Genomic DNA, 22,182 nt, shown 5'->3' on the forward strand with positions numbered 1-22,182 from the left:
GTTGTGCCTTCACAGTAAAATAGAGGAGGGTGCTGAGTATATCAGGCTTGACCCAGCTCTTTTTGAAGCCAGCCACTTGTTACCAGTAAAAGCTGGAGCAGCTCTGTGGGAAGCCCAGAACAAGTTTTTTCATGTGTTTTGATGGGCACATCTGGCTGAGATGAAGAAGGCTCTCTACCCATGCTGCTTCTTAGAGGCCACATCCCTCCTCCTTATTTTCCTGGATATACATTGCAAAATAATTTAATATCTTTGTTCCTAAGACTTGGGCTCATTTTCGTGAGCCATGGTGGATCTTTTGCTATCTTAGAAAAAGCAGAGCATATTTTTCCACTTTTTAAAATGTACTTTGCTAAATAGGTATTTTTGTCAAATTGCAGTTTCCTCCAAAACATAATTCTTTATATAGAAAATGGGATTCCACCTCTCCTAGACCTTTGCTAACAGCTGTTCTGCTAGCTAAATGTCACTGAATTAAAAAGAAACAAAATAAGAATATGATGGCTTTGGATAGATTTTAGTTGACTGTTTCAGTCCTAGGTGGAAGTAATCCTGCTCTCTTCTGAACGTGGGGATATTCTGGAGATTACTACCCTGCTATTTAACCCTGCAGAGCATTGTGATAGTGCAGCATTTCTGGAAGGCTGGGATATGTGTATAACATGTACATGGCTTTTGCCAGCCCAGAGAAGTGCTGGGGCAGCCCTATGGACACTGAGTGTGCTGCTGTTTTTGGCAGCTCAGCCTTTGAAGCTGACCTATAACAAAGTTGATGCAATGGGATAGTTTCAGGTTGGGGTGTGTAGGAAAAGGGGACCTGTGCCAGCCTTTTGAAGGTTGCTTTGATTTGTTTCTGGGCACAGTGAGGACTCCTGGAGTATTATCTGAGGATTAAGTGCAACATTAAACATTGGAGCTCACTTGTCAAAGAAAGGGCAGGTTATCAAAATATGATTTATAACCAGCAGTTTACTACTGGCTACAGTAATTAATATGGAACATGATGGGGCCCATCATTAATGTGCTTTGTTGTCTCAGCTTGCATGACTGCTGCTGGCAAGGCCAGCTTCTGAGGCTAATGAGGGACAGGGAAGAAAGAAATCTGTGTTGCTGTTAGCTGCTGGTAATATCTCTCCAGGTCACACACTGTACCGTGCATTGCATCTGATCACAAATCTCAGCCAGACATGCTGGTCCAGTAAAGGCAGCTTTCCCAAATTCTTGCTTAGAGAGACAAGAATTACTGTTTGTGCCAAGGTCACTCAGAGCCGGTGACAAACTGTTAGAATTGGGATGGGGGACAGTGCACAAGCTGGTCTGGAGGAAGAGGAGAAATGTTGTCAGTGGTCCAAATCCCACTCAGGTTATCGATGAAGGAAGGCAGTTCATCTTCAGTGGTGGTGATTTGTGAACTTGTCCAAGGCAGGAGAAAAACGAAAGAGGCTTTTCCAACATTTTCTCGTGGCCAAGCGCCCAGATGAGGGCAATGACTGGTGCTGTGCTGCTGCTGGGAATCTGCTGGCAAGGAGCTTGTGGTTGGTTTGAGATGGGTCCCACTTCCTGATTGCCCATCTCGAGCTGCCTGAGAGCCGTGGGACCTCAGCAGAAGTTTTATTATCACGCCAGTTTCCAGAGAGATGTTTGGAGCCATTCCCAGCGCTGGGTTTAGCTGCAGTAGCAGCTTGAGTTCCTTTCTGGTGTTCTAGTGAAGGATAGGGCAGCTGATGGCTCTCCTAAGGTGTGTCAAGAGTTCATGTTAAAATAAATAAAGCTGTTCCCATCATCTGTTTGCTGTATGAAGTCTGGGTTTACCTGTATTCCAAAGACAGATCCCACAATGTTGTCCGAATTTGAGGCTGGAGGGATGCAGTTTGCAGTCAGGTCTCCTGCATGAAGATACAGCAGTGGGGAAACCAAGTGCCTTTGAAATTTGGCATGCTTGAGCTCCATGGTCACCATGATCAATTGTGACAGTGACTTAGAAGAATATTTTTGGCTTACTCACCCTTACTTTAAACGTTTTGGTTAAATAGCACTTTTTGACCTGCAGCTGCCCACAGTGACAATACCTAGCTGGGGCACTTTTACAGCAGAGTGTGGTGTACCTTAGTTTTATTGAGCATTACCCAAATAGTTAAGAAGGATGTCTTAAAACATCTTGTGATAATCCACATTTAGCTGCTGGTATTTCCCAAGTTCATCAGGGTTGTCTGTGGGAGACTTTAAGGTTTCAGCAGTTCTGCTTGAGCTAGAACCAGGTAAGCAGTAGTCTCATGGTCCTCTCTATACATCTCTTCCAAATATGTCTTTTTTTGGCATATTTGGTGATCTAATCAGATACATTCATTTAATGTTAAGATGGCATGATAAATGATACATTTACCAGTTTCATTTCCATGGCCTTGGTTAGAAATGGTTTTTGCTGTGTGTATTTAGTCATCTCTGTTGCTGACTGTAAAGGGTTGGAGGGATGTGTCTTGTGGGGGATTATATACAACCATTTTGTCCTTTTTTATACAACTTAGCACTTGATCTCCTTACTTGTCCCATAAAGGAGTCTCTTGAGCATTGACTAATCCCACTGGGGTTTATGCAGTCTGGCTGAGCCAAGTCCTCCCTGGGTGGGTGCAAGGTGCATCAAGGAGTTTGAGTATTTGTGTCCTGTCTTGCCTGAATTAATCTGAGTCACCAGCTGGGTGACTGGGTAGTGCAATGTAATGCCATCATTATTAAATTAATGCCAAATAGGGCTTGATGATTTTATGATCATTAATAATATTTGTATTCGAACTATGAGGCTGGCCCAGAGAAATGCAGAATGGGGCATCACTGAGACGTGGAGACTTTAGTGTGTGCATTTAGTAGGTTCAGACTCCAGAGTTGACCAGATAACTCAATATAGGATTGAAAACCTTGTTGTTGCTGGTTTACTTTGCTTCTTCAGAAGTATTTAGTATTCTAGTTGGTTTTAGATTATTTTTTTTTGTTGAATTGATGTTTGTGTTAGAAAATTTGGAGACTTTTTGCTTTAGGGCCTTCAGTATATTTGACAAAGATACATTTCTTTGAGAGCACAGGGAGAGCACAGTCAAAGACTGTAGAGTAGAGCACATGGCCAGAAACAACTATCTGGAAATTAACATTTCTGGCTAAAATATCAGTGCTCTTGTCTGTTGAGTAGAGGGCCAAAATGCTATAAATGACTTAGTTTGGTTTGATGCTAGAGCCAGTAGATTACCCATCCCCAGTAATCGCAGTGTCCTTCCCATTTGGAGGGTTCTTCAGAAATTTTTGCTAGAATTAGATTTGTACTTTGCAGAGGTGGGAGCAAATATTTAAATCTTTTGAAAATAGTAGCAATCTAATCACAACAAATGGTACAATAGTCATATATGCAAAGTGGTTCAAGTATTACTTAATAATCTTTACCCACTGCATGTGGTGCCTTGGGCCTGTGAGCATGAATTTAAATGGAATTCTAGTTGCTTTTCTAAACATAAAAATAGTCCTTTCCCCCAAAGTAAGGTTTGTGTTTGCTGCTTCATGTCTGTATAGACAGACACATGATAGGTAGACTTGGCAGTAGTGATGTCTTGGGTGGTTTCATGCTGTATTAACGAGGAGTGTGTTGTCAGCAAGTTTTCCAGTATTTGTTAAAGGTTTGCACGGGTAATAAAGTCTTGTTGGGAAAATTGATCTAATTTTGAAATTGAGAGGTGTGAGAATAAAAGATGCTTTACTGTAAATTGTAGGTAGATAACAACAGAAACCCGAATATTAGAAGAAACTGGGTATCGCACAAACCACACACTTTCACATCACTAAAACAAGAGCTGTGCTCACACAGAAACATGAACCTCTTTGCAAACCGCAGAAAGTAAAAGGGAGCTCTCCTCTTTCATTATTGATCTAATTGCTCCTTTCTTGATATGAGAAATGATATGAAATGCTCTTGAATATTCCAGTACGCACAGAAACAGACCATTACTTTTGGAAACTTTTAAAGGCATAGCACATAGTGGTAAATAGCAAGATAATTTATTTCTGAGATTCACAATTGCCTACCTAATGTCACCTAATTGTTCTACTGGAACTGAATATGAGAACTTTCCACTTGGGAGTGATATTAAATGGAGGGAGCCTCGGCCGTGTTTTAAATCAGTTTTGGGAGATCTGTTGGTGCAATCCTTTTAAGTAAGTCCTGTTTTAATAAAAGATCTTCTTTTTGGAGTACCTCAGTGTTGGAGTGCTTTAAAGCTCCCTTCAAACCCAAATTGCTCTGCAGTTCTTTGTAGTTGTTGCCGTTATCTATAATCTCTTTCCTTTGGTTTGCAATCCCATTTAAGACCAAGTTTCCCGAGTAACCCGAAAGTTTGGGCCTGCGGGACTTGTGCAAAATGTGTGTGGTCAAAACCTCGCCGTGTTTGCCTGTGAGAACAAACATGTACAGCAATGAGGTTCCTGGGTTGATCCAGCCCAATGTGGACGTGTTTGAGAGCTGAGAGAGCCTGAGGAGCACAGCTCTGGGGGAGCTGTGAGGGTGAGCTGAGTCTGCTCTCACTCTGTGTTTTACAACACTCTGTGCATGATCTCTGCTCCTGCCAGCAGCCTCACCTCCCACTCCGTGCCAGCCTGAGCAGATTCTGCAGCTGCTGCCTGCAGGCACTGCCAGCTCCCCGAGCCCTTCTCCAGCCTCTGCAGGGCTGCACCAGGCACCCGTGCTTCTCCTGGGGTTTTGGAAGTGGCTTTCTCCAGTGGCACTGGACACTTGTTCCTTCCCTTGTTTCATAGCTTCTCTCTCACTCAGTTTCTACAGCTTGAAAGCACCTGTATCTTACCAAGTTTGGGACTCTCATAGAATAGTTTGGATTTGAAGGAGCCTTCCCTGGGCAGGTACACTTTCCACTAGTCCAGATTGTTCAAAGCCCCATCCAACTTAGACCCTCAACTACAATTGCACAGTGGGCTTTATTTTTTTTATATTTTTAAGTGGGTAGTTAATCTGAACTACCCAATGGTGAGAAAGAAGCACAGTGCAACCTTTCATAGAAGATTTTTTGAAGCAGTTTAGTTCATTTTGAGAACTACTTTTCACTTCCTAAAATCTCCAGCACTTCAAAATGGTCTTGAGATTTGCAGAAGAGATCACTTCCAGCAGTAGCTAATAATAAAAGGTGGAGAGGAAGAGTGACTTCTCTTAATAGCTTGTTCTTAAGACATCTCGATGACTTGTTAGATGAGTCAATGATTAATTTCTTTTTACCTGAATCTCCCAGCAATTCCCTTTACCTGTATGGCATGTTAAGCTCATTGTAATTTTCCTTTCTCGTTTATTGATTTGTTGATTTTCATTTTTCTCTCCCCACCAAAACCAAAATTAATTAGGTCTGCTTAAATCAAGATGAGGACAAGTCTCCCAGCTGGCAAGAATGTGATTGCATGGTTGGAGGGATGTCACTGCTACAAAGAAAAATGGCTTGGTAGTAGTTTTTCAAATTGGTGTTCAAATCTATGTTCGTTCTAAGGGCATTTTCCCTTGAATTGTCACATAGTACCAAGGTGTTGAAGACAAACTCAAGCCTATCCAAAAGTCAGCCTCTCAGAAATCTTTAGAGCTGACTTTGGGTCTCTCCTGAGCCAGCAGAAGAGGAAGCTGGCTTTTGGTTTAGGCAGATCAGGCCAAAAACAGATTTGTTTGCATTTGTGCACCAAATTTTGTTTTGTTTTCTTTCTGGAATAGCAGCTGTATATATAATGTAATGTGGGAAAAAATTAAGCAAATTCCTTTAACAGACATTTGGCAAAAAAGTAAGAAAAAGATGATTTTTTCATTGTTTCCTCAGAGCTCAGCAAACCATTCTTTTGAGTCAAGGTGAATTGCTGATGTGTTTGCAGGACTAAATAGCAGTTTCTAAGATGAAGATAAGTAGTCTTATCTTCCAGATGCTGCCAGGAGGAGAAGTAAACATTTAGCTTTGGAAATGTGCAGATCACTTGCTCAGGTCCCCTGCCCTTGAAGGACTTCTGTTCCTGTTGGTGTTTCAGCAGCACGAGAAGGGCTCAGTTTGGGGCAGTTCTCTGTGGGCCCCATGGCAGAGAGGTGAGCCACAGCCACAGTGGTGGGTGGGAAGGGGCAAAGGAGAGAGGTGAAAATGGTGTTTCTGTCAGTGTTTCAGTATATTGAAGTGCAAGGCTGGGGTTCATTAGCAGTGCTGAATGGTGATGCTGTGCTTGCTTCCAGCCTGTTCCTGAGAGTGTTGAGTATTTCTGTGCCTGCTGCAGGGAAGCTGGGGAGAGGAGAAGCCTTTACCCTAAACTCCATGTGGAGAGAGTGGCTGAACCAGGGGGAGGAAATCCTGACCCTTCAGCTTTGTGGGATGATAAGAAGTTAATTCATAATCCCCAGACAGGTTCAGAAATTTTAATCCTCTACCTAGCTGCTGTTTCCTTGCCTTTGAGTCAGAAGCTGGAGGATACCAGCATACATGAATTGGATTTCCATCTTTATACACCCAGTCACTTAAATTTTAAGTACAACATCTTGCTCATGTTCAGGTGCTTGCCCCACATGGTGGCACTTTGAATTGTAAAAATCAAAAATGAAACCCAGCTTCCAGTTTCCAGAAGAATGGTGCAGTTCCCAGTGAAGGATCATGCTGTCCTGAGCTCTCTCACAATTTCTGCTTGATGACATTCTTCCCTCCATCACAAACTGAAGCATGGTGCTGAGTACCCATCCACACAGAGCCATGTTTCACAGGCAGATGAAATTATTCCTGGCTCTATGAGTCTGTAAAGCACTTTGGGATGTTCTAGAATGGAAAGTGGTGTTGTTTGTTTGTCTGAGGCAGTATTTTCACCATGTTTTATTTCAATTGCTGCTGTTATATGTGTTGATTTTCATTATATCTTCAGATAAGGCTCAAAATGGGCTTCTGTTTTGTTTTCTCACCAGAGGAGTGATTCATATTCAAATTGAAACGTTGTATTGCTCTATGCCAACCTTCTCCCTTGCTCTAATGGGAGGAGAGGGAGAGACAGGCGTGGACTGAGCAATATTATTTTTCTCCCACTGCATTTAGAAACTTTCCAAATGGCTTTTCAGGAAGGCACATGGGCTTGCCTGGCATGGGAGAATGGTGATCTTGTATGTTTTAAAAATATCAGATAAGCTGGAATCTCCTCAGTTGTCTCTTTAGGCTGCTGACCCATATGCTACTAGCATTGTTCTCAAAAAAAAAAAAAAAAAAAAAAAAAAAAAAAAAAAAAAAATCTATATATCTATATATATATATAGATATAATTTATGATTCCTTTTAAGTTGAGGATTTTTTTTGTGGTCCTATATTTTCTCTTTACTCATAACACTAGTTAAAAGAAAGCTATTTGCATTAGTTTTGGGGCAGTGACTCCACAGGCACCTTCTGCATCATGGCCAAAGCTATCAGCTCATGATCTCTGCTCCTACCTGATGCTTTCTCCAAGGGTGCTGATTGCCAGAGAAAAATTGCGCAGTGTAGCAGATGTTTCTGTTCTGGTTAGACCTGGATAGCCCAGTGCAAACTTCCTCAAGAAGCTTTACCACAGGTACTTAAAAAATAGAGAGAAGAGATGCTGAGATTCCAGCTGGGGTCTTGTGTGTATTTAGAGCTGTGTTTTCTGTCACCTGCAGCTCAAAGTGAATATCACTGTAGATCTTGTGGAGCCTCATGCTTGTCCAATAAGCACCCAGACTGAGATAATGGTGTATTTAATGGAAATCAGTAAAATACATGTGAACAGTCTCAGCTTAAAGTGACCTGAGCCTACTCAAGAGGTTATTTACCTTTTTTTAAACTTAATACACAGCTCATTCTATTTCTTTTCTTGGTCCTTCCAGGCTGGGCTTGGGCAAGTGAAATGATCTTCCCTCATTCGCCCATTTCATTTTCACAGAGTTTGTGAAACTATTTGAACATTCCTGAGGTACTCTCATGTTTTGAGATAAATGAGGAGACACTGACACCTTTAAAGGAGCACCTGAGGAGCTTCTGCCTTGAATGGAATAGTGGTGACTACATCCTCTTTGCTGCTGTGACAGGTTAGCTACACCAACAGGCTGAGGGCATTCCGAGGGTTGAAAGTGTTCTGCACTTTTGTTGGCATAAAATAAGAATTTATGAGAAGGTTTTTCCAAGGAGGAAAAAAGAGAAGAGACTGTGACATCTTCTACAAGCTGATTGTAGGTTCATTCAGCACAGGAAAGCTGGTTAGACAAATGTGAGCCCTTGGTTACACGTCACCTAAATACTTTCTGACTTCAGAGCATTTCATCTGGAATCACTTGCAATTAGCATGGGCTTGGCAGAAACTGGCACTGCTGCTGTTTGTGCAGAAACTGCTTGCACAGTCCAGTTGTGCCAGGGGGAAAACTGCTGTAAGCAATTAGCACAGGGGTAGTGTTGAGGTGGCGTGTGTGCTCTAGCTACTCCTGGAGCAGCTGATGTCCTTGATGGCACAGCAGCAACTCTCCAACCAACAGCACAGCTGTCTGTCACCCAAACATCATGGTCTTTAACCTATTTATCATCACAGCCACATGTATTTTAGGCAGCTATTGCTTGTGAGAACCTAGGCATGCACATGGTCCAGGGAGATGAGACCATGGCTCTGCTCTTCACAGTTTTCCCAGCTGGCTGTGGTCAGGCTGAGGTGGAGTACAACCTCTTGTAGGCTCAAATGACCCAGCTGGGAATAATTGCTCAATTGACACAATAAATTATATCTAAGTCTGTTAAATTAAGTAAATAATGAGGATCACCTCGATGAGGGCACCTGCTGATCCTTATAACCTACGTTGTGGAGGTTGGGCAGAGTGCCTCCTGCCTGCCTGATGGAGCCTAGGAGCTTGTGAGTGGGTGGCATGGGAACTTGGGACAACTGAGGATTTGCACAGGGATGCAGAGTTGTTCCTTGGGGCAGAACAAGAACTGTATGATTCTTGGCCCTAGAATGAAGAAAGCAAGACACTGTGGACTTGTTGCAACCTGTGCAGTCTGCGAATGTTTTCTTTTTGTCAGATGCTGCTGTCACATCAGTTATTTTATTGCCAAAGGGCAGGGAATGAATTAGCAAAGTGGGATAGAGGGCTGCATGTTGTAGAATTCAGTGCACCAAACGTGCAATTCTTTTACTTTCTGCTTTTGCAGTGTTTATAGGGTTTGGGGTGGCAGAGGGGTTGGTGGTGTAGGACGTACATCTGTCTCATCCAGGAGAAAGTGCGTGTTCAGATGAGAAAGCATTATGCATACAATGCCTGAAATCAGCCCTTTAAATAGCACACTCCACATCTTAGTAATGTATTGAATATATCTGGATAAGAAACAGTCTGATTGAAGTATTGAGCTTATTGTAGTGTGTCTGCTGTGACTCATCAGGAAATTGAAAGTCTTGGGACAAAACTCACCCCCCCTTTTCGGGAGAGACGGGAATTAGTCTTAGATGGGAGGTAATTAATTGTTTTGTGATTGCCGTAAATAGGTACTGAACAACAAGCTCATACTGAAATATTTATATCCTAAGCGCTGTCTTGTGAGCCAGCTATCCAGAGTCTCCATCAGACAGAGACAGTGAAAAAGAAAGTTCTTTGGAATGAGCAGCACTTCCACCTACATGCGTTTAAGAGAGACTGGTTGGAGGTGAGCTGGTAGGCTGCATGCTGTAATGAGCCATTTACTAGGATAATGGCTGATGGCTGTAGGCTACAAATGCTGTTTCTACTTAGTCTGTCTATTCAATGCAAACATTAAAAAAGAAAAAGCTCTCTCCCTCAGTAAAGTCTATAATACTCTTAATCCCCAGCGTACTCCATGAATATTAACTCAGCCAATGTCATAACACCCCATGGGGGCAGGTGATGCATGTGCAGCCTTTTTCACCCACCAGAGAAACTCAGCCACTGGGAAGCACCTTGAGCTTGTGGTTTTGGACTGGGGTGAAATCCTGGGCAGGAGCCTGGCTCCATGGTGAGTAAGCACCTGCTGGCTGGACCCTGGTGGGAGCATGGAAGTTACGATTTTCAGGGTCTAATCCCATAAATTTAGGGTTTAATTTGGAGAGATTTGCTGCCTGCTGTTGCAGGAAGTGCTGCCCTGCTTGTGGAGTCACAGAGGGTGCATTGGCACAGCTGGCAGAAGTGGATTGTGAGGGGATGAGTATGTGCAGGAATATCTCTGTAATTTAATGAGTAGCTATAGCCTTTTTGTATCTGTCTGACTGTAGGATATTGCTGGGAATCCAGATGTTGAGAAAAGAAGCAAGAGAATCAAGATGATCAAATACCTGTTTAAAAAAAAAACAGCGCCCAAGGAAAAGGAGTTTGATGGCTTTGTGTTTGTCTGCAGTGAAGTCATGGCAACAGAGAACTCATTTAGCAAAATTAACTGTTTCTCTATCTTACAAAAAAAAAAATCAAATGAAAATGATGCAAGGGAACATCCTTTTATCTAAACCAAATGAGTCCATTTGTGCCAAAGCAAAGAAGTAATCCCGGGGAGTTTGCTCCAGAGAGCACATATTTTATTGGTACAGAATGTAACAGTTGTCCCAAAGCCATAACTGTAAAAGCATGGTGCCTTAGGCAAGCACTTTCAGTAACAGGAAAACCAAACTTAGGTTCCTGCACCTGCATGGTGTTGAAATAGAAGCATGATTTTAAGCTTTTGGTTGTTTGAGTTTTCAGCTAAGATCTGGATGCATCTTTCAGAACTATAATCTCTTTGAAGTTCCTTTGAAATTATCTAGGGACAAAATGCTGATGCTGCATTGGCTTGGGTGCATCCAAATACTTGTAAAAACCCTGTTGTCTCGAGGTTCCTTTGACTTCCATTAAATCATGGGCTTCTTTGTGCCCAAGACTCCTAATTTAACTACTATTTGAAATAATTCTCACACAAGCCCCAGAGATGACTCTTCTGTGCTACTTCTGTTTTGACATTCACTGCCCATCTCCAGGCACAGGCCACTGTGTGAAGCAGCACAAGAGGTGAACCATACTGTGACTGTATTGGTAGTCATGAAAGTTCATTTTATGTCACTAAGAATCTCATATTTGGAATTCAGAAATTGTTCATCTTGGTAATGAGCAGGGGCAAGCTCCAGGGAAAATATCACGAACTCAGATGTGTTGCTTGAGGCGCCTGGAAAGTGGCGTTTCTCTTAAGCAGTGTTTTCCAACCAGATTTTACTTTGTGGCTCTCTTGAAGATGGTTTTAGGCAACACCTTATGGTTTCCCTGAAAGTGTCTGACAGCAGAGATGCAGAGTTTTTATCTGTGTGAAGGAGTGCAACAGTTTGGGGGAGATTTTAAGGATGATTCAACTTTGAGATGGCTTCTGTCAAAAATGTTGGGTAAGCTTCAGACTAACTGGAAACCTCCCCTTTCACTGAAATCACAGAATCACAGAATATTTTGATTTGGAAGGGACCCACAAGACTCATTGAGTCCAAATCTTGAGTCAGTGCTCACCAGGTGAATGTAAATTGTTTTCTATTGGTTCTCACACCTGGATGACACTGATGCCTTTCTCCTGCAACTTTTAACTTTGCTTTAATGAAAGAAAAGTTAACTCTGAGTGTAGGGAAGGCATTTTTATCAGTGAAGGAAAGCCACAATCGTTGTATATCCAGGTAGATAATTCAGATGTTATTTTGGAGATGATCCATGTCAAAAGCCAATGTCTAGGGGTTGTTTTTGGAAAGCATCCCTTTCAGGAGGTGCCTCATGTGAGTAGTGGAGCTCTTCACACTGCTGAATCACACTTATCAGATGAGTTGCACAGGCTGGCTGGGGATTATTGACACTTCCCAACTCACCCTCAGGCTGGTGTATTTGCAGTAGTGACCTGTTTCTTTCCACTTGTCTTCTCATCCCCTGGACACAGCCCTTGGTTTAGCTGTTAACAGTGAGGGATGCAGGCTGAAGCATCCTCCTGGCACAGCCATTCCTGTGGGCTTGGGGATTGCCATCAGGAGAGAGGAGAGCAAGGGAGTGAGGGTGGGGGTGCAAAGCCCAGGGGGTTGCACATCAGATGTTGTCAGAGGCTTTTAAGGAGTCACAACTCACGTATCAGGGTTTCTTCAGTGAGGGGTGGGTCCCCAGACCAGCATGTTCCCAAGGAGGCAGCCCCAGCCCTATGGGCTGTCCCAGCACGCCTGGGGCGGATAAGCACAGCGGAAAAGCTCGAGGAGCTGCTGCCAAACGACTGGGGAGATGCAGCCCACGGTGTCTGTTGTGTCTGAGAGCTCTGTAAAGTCTCTCACATCTTTCCTCAAGTTTAGTTTTCCAGTGGAGGCTGTTGCAGTAATGAGAATGTCTCCCATCTGCTCCTCACATGGCTTGGCACATTTAGCCAGAATATATATATTTTTATTATGGGGTTAGCCAGTGGTAACCATGACAATTAGACTTATCACGCAGCAGTTTTTTTCCCTCCTTGAGTCAGTTTGAAATGCTGACAATTAAATGGATACAGTACACTTTAGAGATCCATCAGTCTCTTTGTTGTCTTGACAACCAGAGTATATTTAGAAATGTAACAAGTACATGGAGTTCAATTGCACTTTTGCTAAAACATAGTTTTGTAGCTTGAGAATTTAATCTGTTGTTTGTAGATCCAGGTGCTTATTTGAGCTATGCCTTTCTCTTTGGTCTCTCTGGGAAGCTCCAGTGTTGGCTGGTGGAAGGAAGGTCCTTGTCAAGCAGGGACCAAACCTGCCCACTGTGTGTGGCAGGGGCTTGGGTGAGGGGCTGGCAGCCCCTTCCTGCTTGGATGTGCTGGATGCTCTTGTGTGCAGTGCAAGAGGAACATGTGTGGTTGTTGTCCCAGATGTTTGTTCCTACAGATCCAGCTCAGGGAGCCATGAGCAGCATATCCAAACACCCTGTCCCAGATGAGCTGCTGTCAGGGTTTAGTGGCACTCTGGTACAGGAGGACAGTGCCATGTTTCACGACACTGGCAGACTGATGGCTCTCCTCCTGCCCCTGAGCTACCCAAGCTTTGGTTGCAGCTGGAAACAACTCTTGGCCATGGGAGCAATGGCAGGAACTGTCTCTCTAGATAATTTCTTCTGTTTTGTCTTTGGTTTGATAAGGGTGTGTTTCTTTGATTTTAACAAGATACTACTACTAATTTTTTTTTTTATTCCTTCCAATATGACTGGCAAAATTGAGCTCATCCTCTCCCTGCTGAGCTGGAATAGCAGTGTGTGGGCTATAGCTGTCTGGAGCTATGGATTTTTAAGGCTGCATCCAGGGCTGGAAGGGAAGGAGGGAATTACGATGGAGTGCACTCTGTGGAGCTCTCAATAAGCCTGTCTCCCAGCACCCCTGTGCACTCACACTGGTGGTGGGTGTGTGTGGAGTTTCTGTGTTACTCCCTGCCCTTTCCCTTTTGAGCCAGGAGGGAGCTGCAGTCGGTGCAGGCACCGTGTGGGTGTGACAGCCAGACAGCCAGCGTGTGGTGTGCCAGCCCAGGGCAGCAGCTGGCATGTGTGACCCCATGTGCTGCCACCCTGGAGCCCAAAGGCTGTGACACAGGGGCTGGCACCTGTGCCCTCGTTACACTCCCAGCACAGGACCTGCTGCTGCCACTGCCTTACCTGATGCGCTGGCTTCAGATCCACGGCAGGACATGGGGAGCAGAGTATTCCCTGGCTTGAGTGATAAATGAATAAAATGAAAATCAGATGAGGAAACAGCTCAAATGTTTCTGGCTGACCCGTAGTTGTCCTGGTCAGGGCTGTCCCTTCAGGAGGCTCGCAGGTTGAGGAGCTGTTAAAAGGAGCTTCTTTGTGGTGAGGTGTTGATGGCCTTTCATAATTGGCACCTGAATCCCATGGCAGGGCCTGGGATGTTCATGTATTTTCTGTAAAATGTGAAGCAAGACTCCTCCATTTCTCTTAGGCTTGGCTGTTAATTGATTCTTGGCAATATAATTTGGTCAGGAGAAGTGAAAAAACCCAAAGAGAATTCTCCTTTTATCAGCAAAGCTGTGCCAAAGCAGCAATGTGAACAGGAGATTGGTTACAGCAATGGAGTGGCACTTTGCTGGAGGGAGCCATCTTACTGGGTGAGGTGGTTTAAAGACAATGATTTTGCTTCCTTCTTCCCTGTTTCTGTACCTGTCAAATAATGTGGTTGATTTCTCTCATTAAGTCTGTATGCACAGCTCAGTCTACTTTTTTTTTTTCTTTCTACTTTTTTTTCTTTCTTCTCTCCATTTTACCAATTTCCCAGTGAAAATCCCAAACCGTAGTTATATTTCTACTCCAGTTCTGTTTGTGGACTGTTAACATCCCTTGTTCTAGTGTTTAATAGCTGCTGGGGTTTATTCTTAAAATATAACCACCAAAATCCAATGATCCTAATGAGTATTCAAGACTGCTTTAAACAAGTTATCCCAATCCATCTGACAAGGATAATAGTCTTCTATTAGAAGACACTTAGCTGGAGGTTGGATGAGCTGTAATGTTTATGGGTCTGCAGATCTGTAACCAGACAAACTCTGAATAACTCCTTGGATTTCAGTGGAGCTGTATTTGTTTATTACAACTGAGGCTTAGGCAGTGCTTTAGATGCAAATTGCAGCCTCTGTGAAGTTAAGTGGGGTTTTGATTTAATTTCTGGAAGCAGTAATGTCAGCAGAGAAGTAAAGAGCTGGGACCCACACAGCCTAAAGTCTGTAACTCTGGGTTGCTCCCTTTCCCTTACTGTCAAGATCAGATTCCCTTGGTTTGGGCTGCTGATTAAAATGCAGCTTCTCTTAAGCATCTCCTAAAGGCAGGCAAGAGAGAGTGGAATTGCAGCCTATGCAGATTATGTATCTCTCTCCACACTTTGCAGAAAATGCCAGTGCTTGGGTTGTTCTCTCTGCCTTGTGGTTGGGCTGTTGACCTGGAGCTTGTGCTCTCAGCTCCAAAAAGGCAAAGGCACAATGCTGAGTTATCTGGCTCTGATGTAGAGAGAGCTGAAATCTCCTTTTCCCCAACTTATCCATGTCCATGCAGCAGTCAAGAGTCATGGACCACTGCTCATCACCCCCACTGTGTGTGGCATAAGTGATTCACCATGCATTCATTTCTGGTCACATAAGGGGCATCAGTTTAAAGCAGGCTTGAGACATAGGTTAGTGTTAGCTATTTGAAGTCTGAAGTCTGAAAGCAACATCAAACAGGGAGCAGAAAATGTATCATGCACAGAAAAATCTCTGGGATTTGCTTCTCCCTTTAAAAATAATAGTAATAAATTCCAAACTGTTTGCATATGCTGTCTCCTCTGTGGTCAGGACACCTGTCTGCCTCTTTGCTGATACTTGATATAGGCTTACAGAGCTTGCAAAAATGTTAACGTGAATTTTTTGCCATGGCAAATATGAAAAGAATATCCAGTATCTGTGTGGGCAGATTCTCAGCAAATTTTTCTCTGCTTTTTGCACTTCGGTGTGGATCTGAAGCAAGTGCTGAAATTCTGCTGCCCTTCCTTCAGCAAATCTACTGCTCTGCCAGACCTGGTTCTCCTAAGCCAGACAGCTGAGGGTGGGGCTAATGAGTTTTAGCTTAGCTTCATTAAAAAAATAATGTATTCAACTGGCTAGAAGTGTCTCTCCTTCTCTTTAATGATTTGTGATCTTTGGCTGATGTCAGGAAAATAGGGGTGAGGATGCAGCTAGGAGGAGCTGGGGGTCACCTGGTGACACCAGGGGCATGCTGAGGTGGACCTTCCACTAATCATCACTGGTACTTTTTAAATTTGCTCATTTCTCCTCCAGGACTAAGATTAAAGGAAATAGAAAACATCACAGTAAGCTCAGATATCAATAAGCTGGAAGTATTAAAAAGCTTGTGGTAACTTAAAAAACCTGTGTTTTCTCTCTAATTGTGTATATTTGGAGGCACCCAGCGAGGAAACCAGGGCTGGAGGTGGAGGTAGGGTTTGGGCTGTCCCACCCTGACTCTTTTCCCACAATGGCTGTGTGTTTAATGCATCCCATCTCTGCTTTGGTGCTCCTTGATGCTCACAGGCAAAGGCAGTGCTGTGGGAGTGACTCATGCTTGGCCTTGAGAGGCGGCTGAGGCTTGGGAAGAAGAGGCCCTTTAAGCATGAGAGGCAGAAGGGCGTCTGGTCAGGCTTTGAAAGAGACTTTGTTACCTGCAGCCCTTACGTCAGTGCCTTTCACCAGCTCTGCAGTGATTTAAAACAAGTAGCTTCTCTTCCAAATAAACCTCAGCTACTCCAACACTTGCTCAGATGTAATCTGTGCTGCCAATGTGTGAAAAACCCCTGCTTGGGTCAAAACAGGGCCAGACTGACACATGAGTTGTGTTAGAGGGGAGGAAAAAGGGCTGTGGTCTGCTCTGTGCAGGAGGGCACTGGCCTTACATGCCCTTTTGGGGCTGTTTTCTTGGCAAGGCGTTACAGCCAGCTTGATTTACTTTCTGCTTTTACGATGAGCAAAACATTGATTCTGACCTTTCTGTTTGCACCCACAGAGGTCCCTTGGAAGAGCCTGTGCGTCTGACTGAGTGCCTGACACAGCTGCCTTGCTTCCAGGTGAGGAATGGATCCACTCCCAGGGCTTTTGCCAACTGCTGAGTTTAGGGACAGTGGGAAGACCTTGGTACCATGTTCGGTCCTTCAACAACTGATGTGGCTCTCTGCTGGCTGTAGATGTTCCCAGCTGGTGATGGAGAGCTGGCTGTATTGTTAGCTGAATCTTACTCTGTTTCAGTGGACAAATAGAAATTAATGGGAGGCACAAATGAATTAATTCTTCAGAATTGCCAATTCTGTCAAATTAACTGGAGATATTCAGCTGTGACTTAAGGATCATCATGATGAACCACCCCAAAGTATTGTAGAAGTCCCTTGCTGGATTATGTGCAGGATACAAACTGTCCTTTGTGCCCATCCCATGATATCATGGTTTGATTGCAGGAAGGGTAAGATTGCAGAGCAGGACCAGTGTCAGGGCACTGTCCTCAAGCCTCTCTCTGTTGTGCCACCCCAGGAGACAGAAAGGTGCTGGAGGAGCTGCAAATTCGTGGCAGTGGGGGGAAAAAAGCAGCTTGTGCAGCCCTGCTGAGGGGCAGAGAATGAGTGACCAACTACCCTGGTGGTTTTGACCAGTGGGGATTTTTGTTTGCTATGATGTTACCTGACTTTAGGACCCTGAGATGTCTGTGTGGCAGGCCAAAATCAGGAAGAGTGAATCTTCACTCTGTTGTGTCACTGAATTTAATTGCACTTTTATTCTTCTCTTTTGATACATGATGTACACCCCTACTTTCTGCCCTTACCCTCTTATTGAGTCAAATTTTTATGTTTTCTTTTTTATTTTTTTGTGGGTAAATTATGTCTAGCTGGAGATGAGATTTCAGTATCCTGTTTACTGCAAACAGTTGGGGTCATTAATAAATGTTGACAGACAAAGACAGACCAGGGATTAATAAGTAGAGGACAGGAGATTAATAGCAAGAGCATAGAATCTGGTTCAAGGCCTGATCTTCCCAGTTGCTGGCTATGGAAGATTAATGGTAGCTCTTCTGCTAGTCTCACTCTTTCTGCAGTAGCTTGCCTGACTAAGTTTAATAAACCATCCCATTAGGTTGCTGTAAATATGAAGTCTAGGAAGAAGCCCGTCATTATATTCACTAAATATGTCCTTATATTAACTAAATGAGACAGTATTAGTTTTACTTTCTAGTCAGCACTTGAGCAACATCAAGTGCATTTGAGAGTGAAGTCAGATTTTTCAGGTGCTTACAACTCTTCTCAAGACAAAAACATATCATAAATGTATCTTGCAAAGCAAGCTGTGTCTGACAAATTGGTTTTTTACTCTATGTCCTGTGCAAGAGATCGATTTCTCTTCTCTTGACTGGGTTTTCAGCTTCATTTCTGTGAAAAATTGGGCTCTTGACCTGTTGCATCTGGTCTCTCATTAGGTTTACTGTGAGATTAGATCATGGCAAGAAAACACTAGCTTTGCAAAGAGTATTCCTGTTAAATTTGTAGGAGAACTGTAGAGCATGGGGCTGCAGAAAGTTTTATTGTGATAGAAGGGTATGTGCTGTTCTGGGTATCCTATATAGAAAATGGGCTTCAAACTCTTCCTTTTTAGGCTGGAACTATTGATTTAAGCACTCCTGTAGTCTTTTGACCTCTGCCCTCAGGTATTTTCCACAGTCTCTGCAAAGATGACCCCAGCCCTTGGTGCATAAGGTTATAGTGATATATAGGTATGTTTATAGCCGTGTTGGGAGGGAAGCAGCTGTGTCCCTGGAGCAATGAGCATGATGCAGCTGGGACTAACATCAGAACTTCATGCAGCAATAGCTGAATTTCTTTTCCAGGGAAGAAAGCCTTGGTGGCCCTGTAACAAAGCTTTTCCCCTCTTGTCTGCTCTTGCATACAATGCCCTTGGCTTTTCAGAAGTTAATTGATTTGTCTGTATTATGAGTCTCTCTTTAATTTTATTTGTGTAAAGAAGCACACACGCTAATCTTTCTCCAGAGAACTGTTTTGCGTTGCTCCTCTTTGAACGTTGGCCCTGGGTCTGCCGTTTCTTAATGAGTCTTTAACTAAACAGCTCCGGTTCCCCCACGCTCCAGCCTTGACACACACGTACTTGCACAGCCACGTGCCTGCTCCCAGCTGAACCCAGCCTGCTTTGGGGCTTGTGCTGGCAAGGCAGCGCCTCCCTGGGAAGCCCTGCGGGTGAGAGGGGCTTTATACCCACACAGACAGACAGCCTTGGCCTCCCATCAGCTGTCCTGTGAGCTCTTTACCAGGCTGTCCTCCCTCCCTGCCTGTCTGAAGTGTGTCTCCAGGAGTGTGGGTGCCTGTGGGCCGAGTCACTGTCTGGAATGCCCCTGGCTGCCGGATCCCTGATTGCTTGTTTTTAATGAAGATTCCTCCTGTAATTCCTAGAATATCTTGCAGCGCGAAAAAAAAAGAGTGGTGTGTGTATTTTGCTGTGGGCTGAATTTTTTTCCTGCTCTTCACAGTTCCCTCCGTGAACAGAGAGGAAGAGGGGGAAGCAGCTGACTGCTTTTTTTTGTTGTTGTTGTTTTTGTTTTTCTACTTGACTTCTGTGAAATATGTGGCGATCAATCGCTCGCGACTAACAAAATGTTTTTGTTTCTCTTTGCAAAAGCATATGGGAACTGCAGGAAAAGCATATGGGCGTTTTTAGGAAAACATATTGGTGAATGGACAAATTATAGTGGTGCCAATATGTTTTGGATGTCTGGCTAGACCACTACTACTACCACACTTGCTGGCATGTAGACACATCCACAAGGTTTCCAGCATGTGAGGGGTGTGTGCTGCTCCTGGGAAAGGCAGGCTGTGCTGGATAAAGCCCCTGCTGAAACAGTGATGTGATCCATCTTTGGGGTGTGTGACAGCCTCATCATGTCCTGGGGTAGGCTCTGGGCTCGTGTTTATGGCAGCGTATCCATTCTGTCAGGAGACTGAGCCCAGAGCTCCACTTGCAGCTGCCTGCAAGCAATGATAATGGTAACCATTTTTCTTTCCAAAGCACTGGACTGCAGTCCTCATAACACCTGAGCTTCTTGCAAACAGCTAAGCAGCCTCTGGTTTTCCTCTGCTGCTCTAGCAAGATCTTTGTGTTAGCTTGGGCTGTTATTTTTAATTTCTCCATTGAGTGGTTTGTTTTCAGGAAATGCAGAACACTGGCAGTATTGTTTCTGGTCCCAGTCCTGTTTGCCCTGGTACTGGTGATCCAGGGAAAGGGATCCATAAGCAGGAGCTGTGAGGGGTTTGAGTTGTCTTGGCTGGTGGGCTCTGGTGGCTCACAGCATCCCTGCAGTGGGAGCTGCCTGCTGTGGACCCCTGTCCTTGATGTCCTTGGTGGCTCTGGTGGGGCAGCCCTTCCTGCCCACCCCAGCAGTGAGGGAGTGCTGCCTCTGTCTGGGATGGGCATGGCCATGCTGGGCTGCAAAAAGGGGCAAAACACAAGGCTGAACATTGAGGGGAGAGCAAGATGCACACTTGGGCAGTCATTTGGACCTTTTGTTGTTCATCTCAGTTATGAACTGGCACTCAGATATTCTGAGTGGTAATTCGGCACCTTTTAGTGCTCTCCCTCTTATGCCAGCTTCAGGATGATTTGCTGGTGAGTAATTTTATATTATTTAATGTAGCCACTTTCCTTATAGTTCTTTTGTTCTGTGAAACAATTCCCTATTTTATTATGCAAACAGTACATTAAGATCCTTGTGGGCCCAAGTTCCCAATAGTGCTTGAGATGATGGCAGAGAAGTAGGTTATTTCAGAAATCATGATTCTCTCCTCTAGAAGCTTTCTTGGAGTTCTGCTTTAACGGCTTGTGATATTATATGTGCCTAAAAAAAAAAAAGCTAAAAAAATTCAGTACTTCCTAAATGTTATAGAGCTCAAAAAAATACACTGTATGCCTTGTCACAATATTTAATACAGAGTGCTATTTACAGTAATGAATCAAAATGTCAGTTTTTAAAATATGAACTGTCAGAGTGTTCCTGCTTTGCAGAAAACTTTGATATGACAGTTTGTTAATCATATGACTATTACATCAAATGTGTCTAAGAGTACTTTTGCTCGACAAAGTCTTTTTTTATTCTTTTCCCCTCCCTTTTCCCTGTTAATTCTGGCAGGGTTGTTTGACTGAATGTACTCTGATTAGAGGTCAGAAGAATCCAGAGCTGAATGCTTTTGTTTGTGGACAGAAGGGATGTCTTAGTGCCTGTGCTTTTGCTGGTCATGGTCACCTAATCTTAGGTACAGCCTGGTTTGGATCATGCCTCCCTTGTGAGCATGGTGGAGTGGTGCTGATGGCTCTGGGGTAGCTGCATTTGGGGCAGCTGGGCTAAAACTGTCTCTTGAGTAAAATAAAGCTGGATTGTACTGTAGCATTTCTAATCCCCACAGCTTTAGCATGAGGGCACAAGTTAAAGATCTCAAGGCTGCCTGTGCATCCTTGATGGGGCTGGTGGTGCAGGGCAGGGCTGGTGTTGTTTTTTGAGCAGGGGGCTGGGGATGCCAAGGTCCTCTCCCCAGTGCCTTTGATTACTCTGGACCCAGGTCAAGGAGTGGGTTTGGGCTCTGATTTCCCTTCCATTAATTTAGACCAGAATGCTTCGCTTTTTAAATTCTTTTGTTTGCTTATCTGCAAAATGGGAGTAATTAATTGATATTAGTTAACTCAGAAGTCTCCTTAAAGCCGATTAGTCAAACAACTGCACTTCTGGTGAAGACAAGGAAGAGCTTATGTAAATAATCGTGCTTTAGAAAACAGCCTTTGGAAGGAGCAGAGGGTTCAGCCTGCTAATGTGGGGACTGGAGGCCAGAGAGGAGTCCCAGGTGGAGCAGAGTCGTGTACCTCTGCCCAAAATGTCTTTGTGCCACATTGCCTAAGGCTTCAGATGGATTCTTATTGCTTGTTAAAACTCTCAGTTACCATTGCGTAGGTCTTAGAAGTGCAATATTTCTGAGTTGGAGTTGGCCCAGCACAGCTATGGGAATAGGAGGAGTCTAAAAAGGCAAAAGCTGTGTGTCAGCAGTCCAGAAAAGAGGAGTGTGGGCAGTGCAAGACTAAATCTTAGAATTGAAAAATCATAGAAAGGTTTGGGTTGGAAGCCGATTTTGGAGACCCTTAAGTTTGAACTCCCCTGTGATGGACAGGGACACCTTCCACTAGATCAGGTTGTTCCAAGCCCTGTGCAGCCTGGTTTTGAACACTTCTAGGAATGGTGCATCCATAGCTTCCCTGGGCAATTCATTCTGGTGTCTTATCATAAAACAATTATTTCTAGAGCCAAATCAAATGGTCTTGATTGTGGGTGCTTCTGGGGGCCTGATTAACTTGGAATTTTGACTGGGCATGTCTATCAAATAACAACCTCAACACTAATGTTATTGAAGAGATGATAAGATGTTTTCAGGGGTGTGGTCACATACTGAAGTGCACTTTTGAGCAGCACATCAGTGAGCCCTGGTGTGTGGAAGGCCCAAGTAAAGGCACTGCACACATCTGAAGTCTGATATGCTGAGGCCCACTGGGTCTCACTGCTGGAGGGAGATTTGGGAAGGTGAGGGCAGTGCTGTAGCATTTATCCCATTAATATCCTGCTGATAGAGG

The 22,182-nt window shown here is 44.0% G+C and overlaps 1 protein-coding gene across 5 annotated transcripts in view; it reads left to right on the top strand.

The window, feature by feature from the left end:
• The window catches only part of LPP (LIM domain containing preferred translocation partner in lipoma), a 315,895-nt gene that overhangs the window by 74,120 nt on the left and 219,593 nt on the right, over positions 1–22,182 (top strand). For all 5 annotated transcript variants that reach the window (XM_079315245.1, XM_079315244.1, XM_079315243.1 and 2 more), the window contains one exon: positions 16,529–16,589. The gene's annotated coding sequence lies outside the window, so the exon portion shown is untranslated. The remainder of the gene's footprint in view (positions 1–16,528; positions 16,590–22,182) is intronic.

This window comes from Erithacus rubecula, assembly GCF_903797595.1.
Source record: "Erithacus rubecula genome assembly, chromosome: 11".
NCBI lineage: Eukaryota > Metazoa > Chordata > Aves > Passeriformes > Muscicapidae > Erithacus > Erithacus rubecula.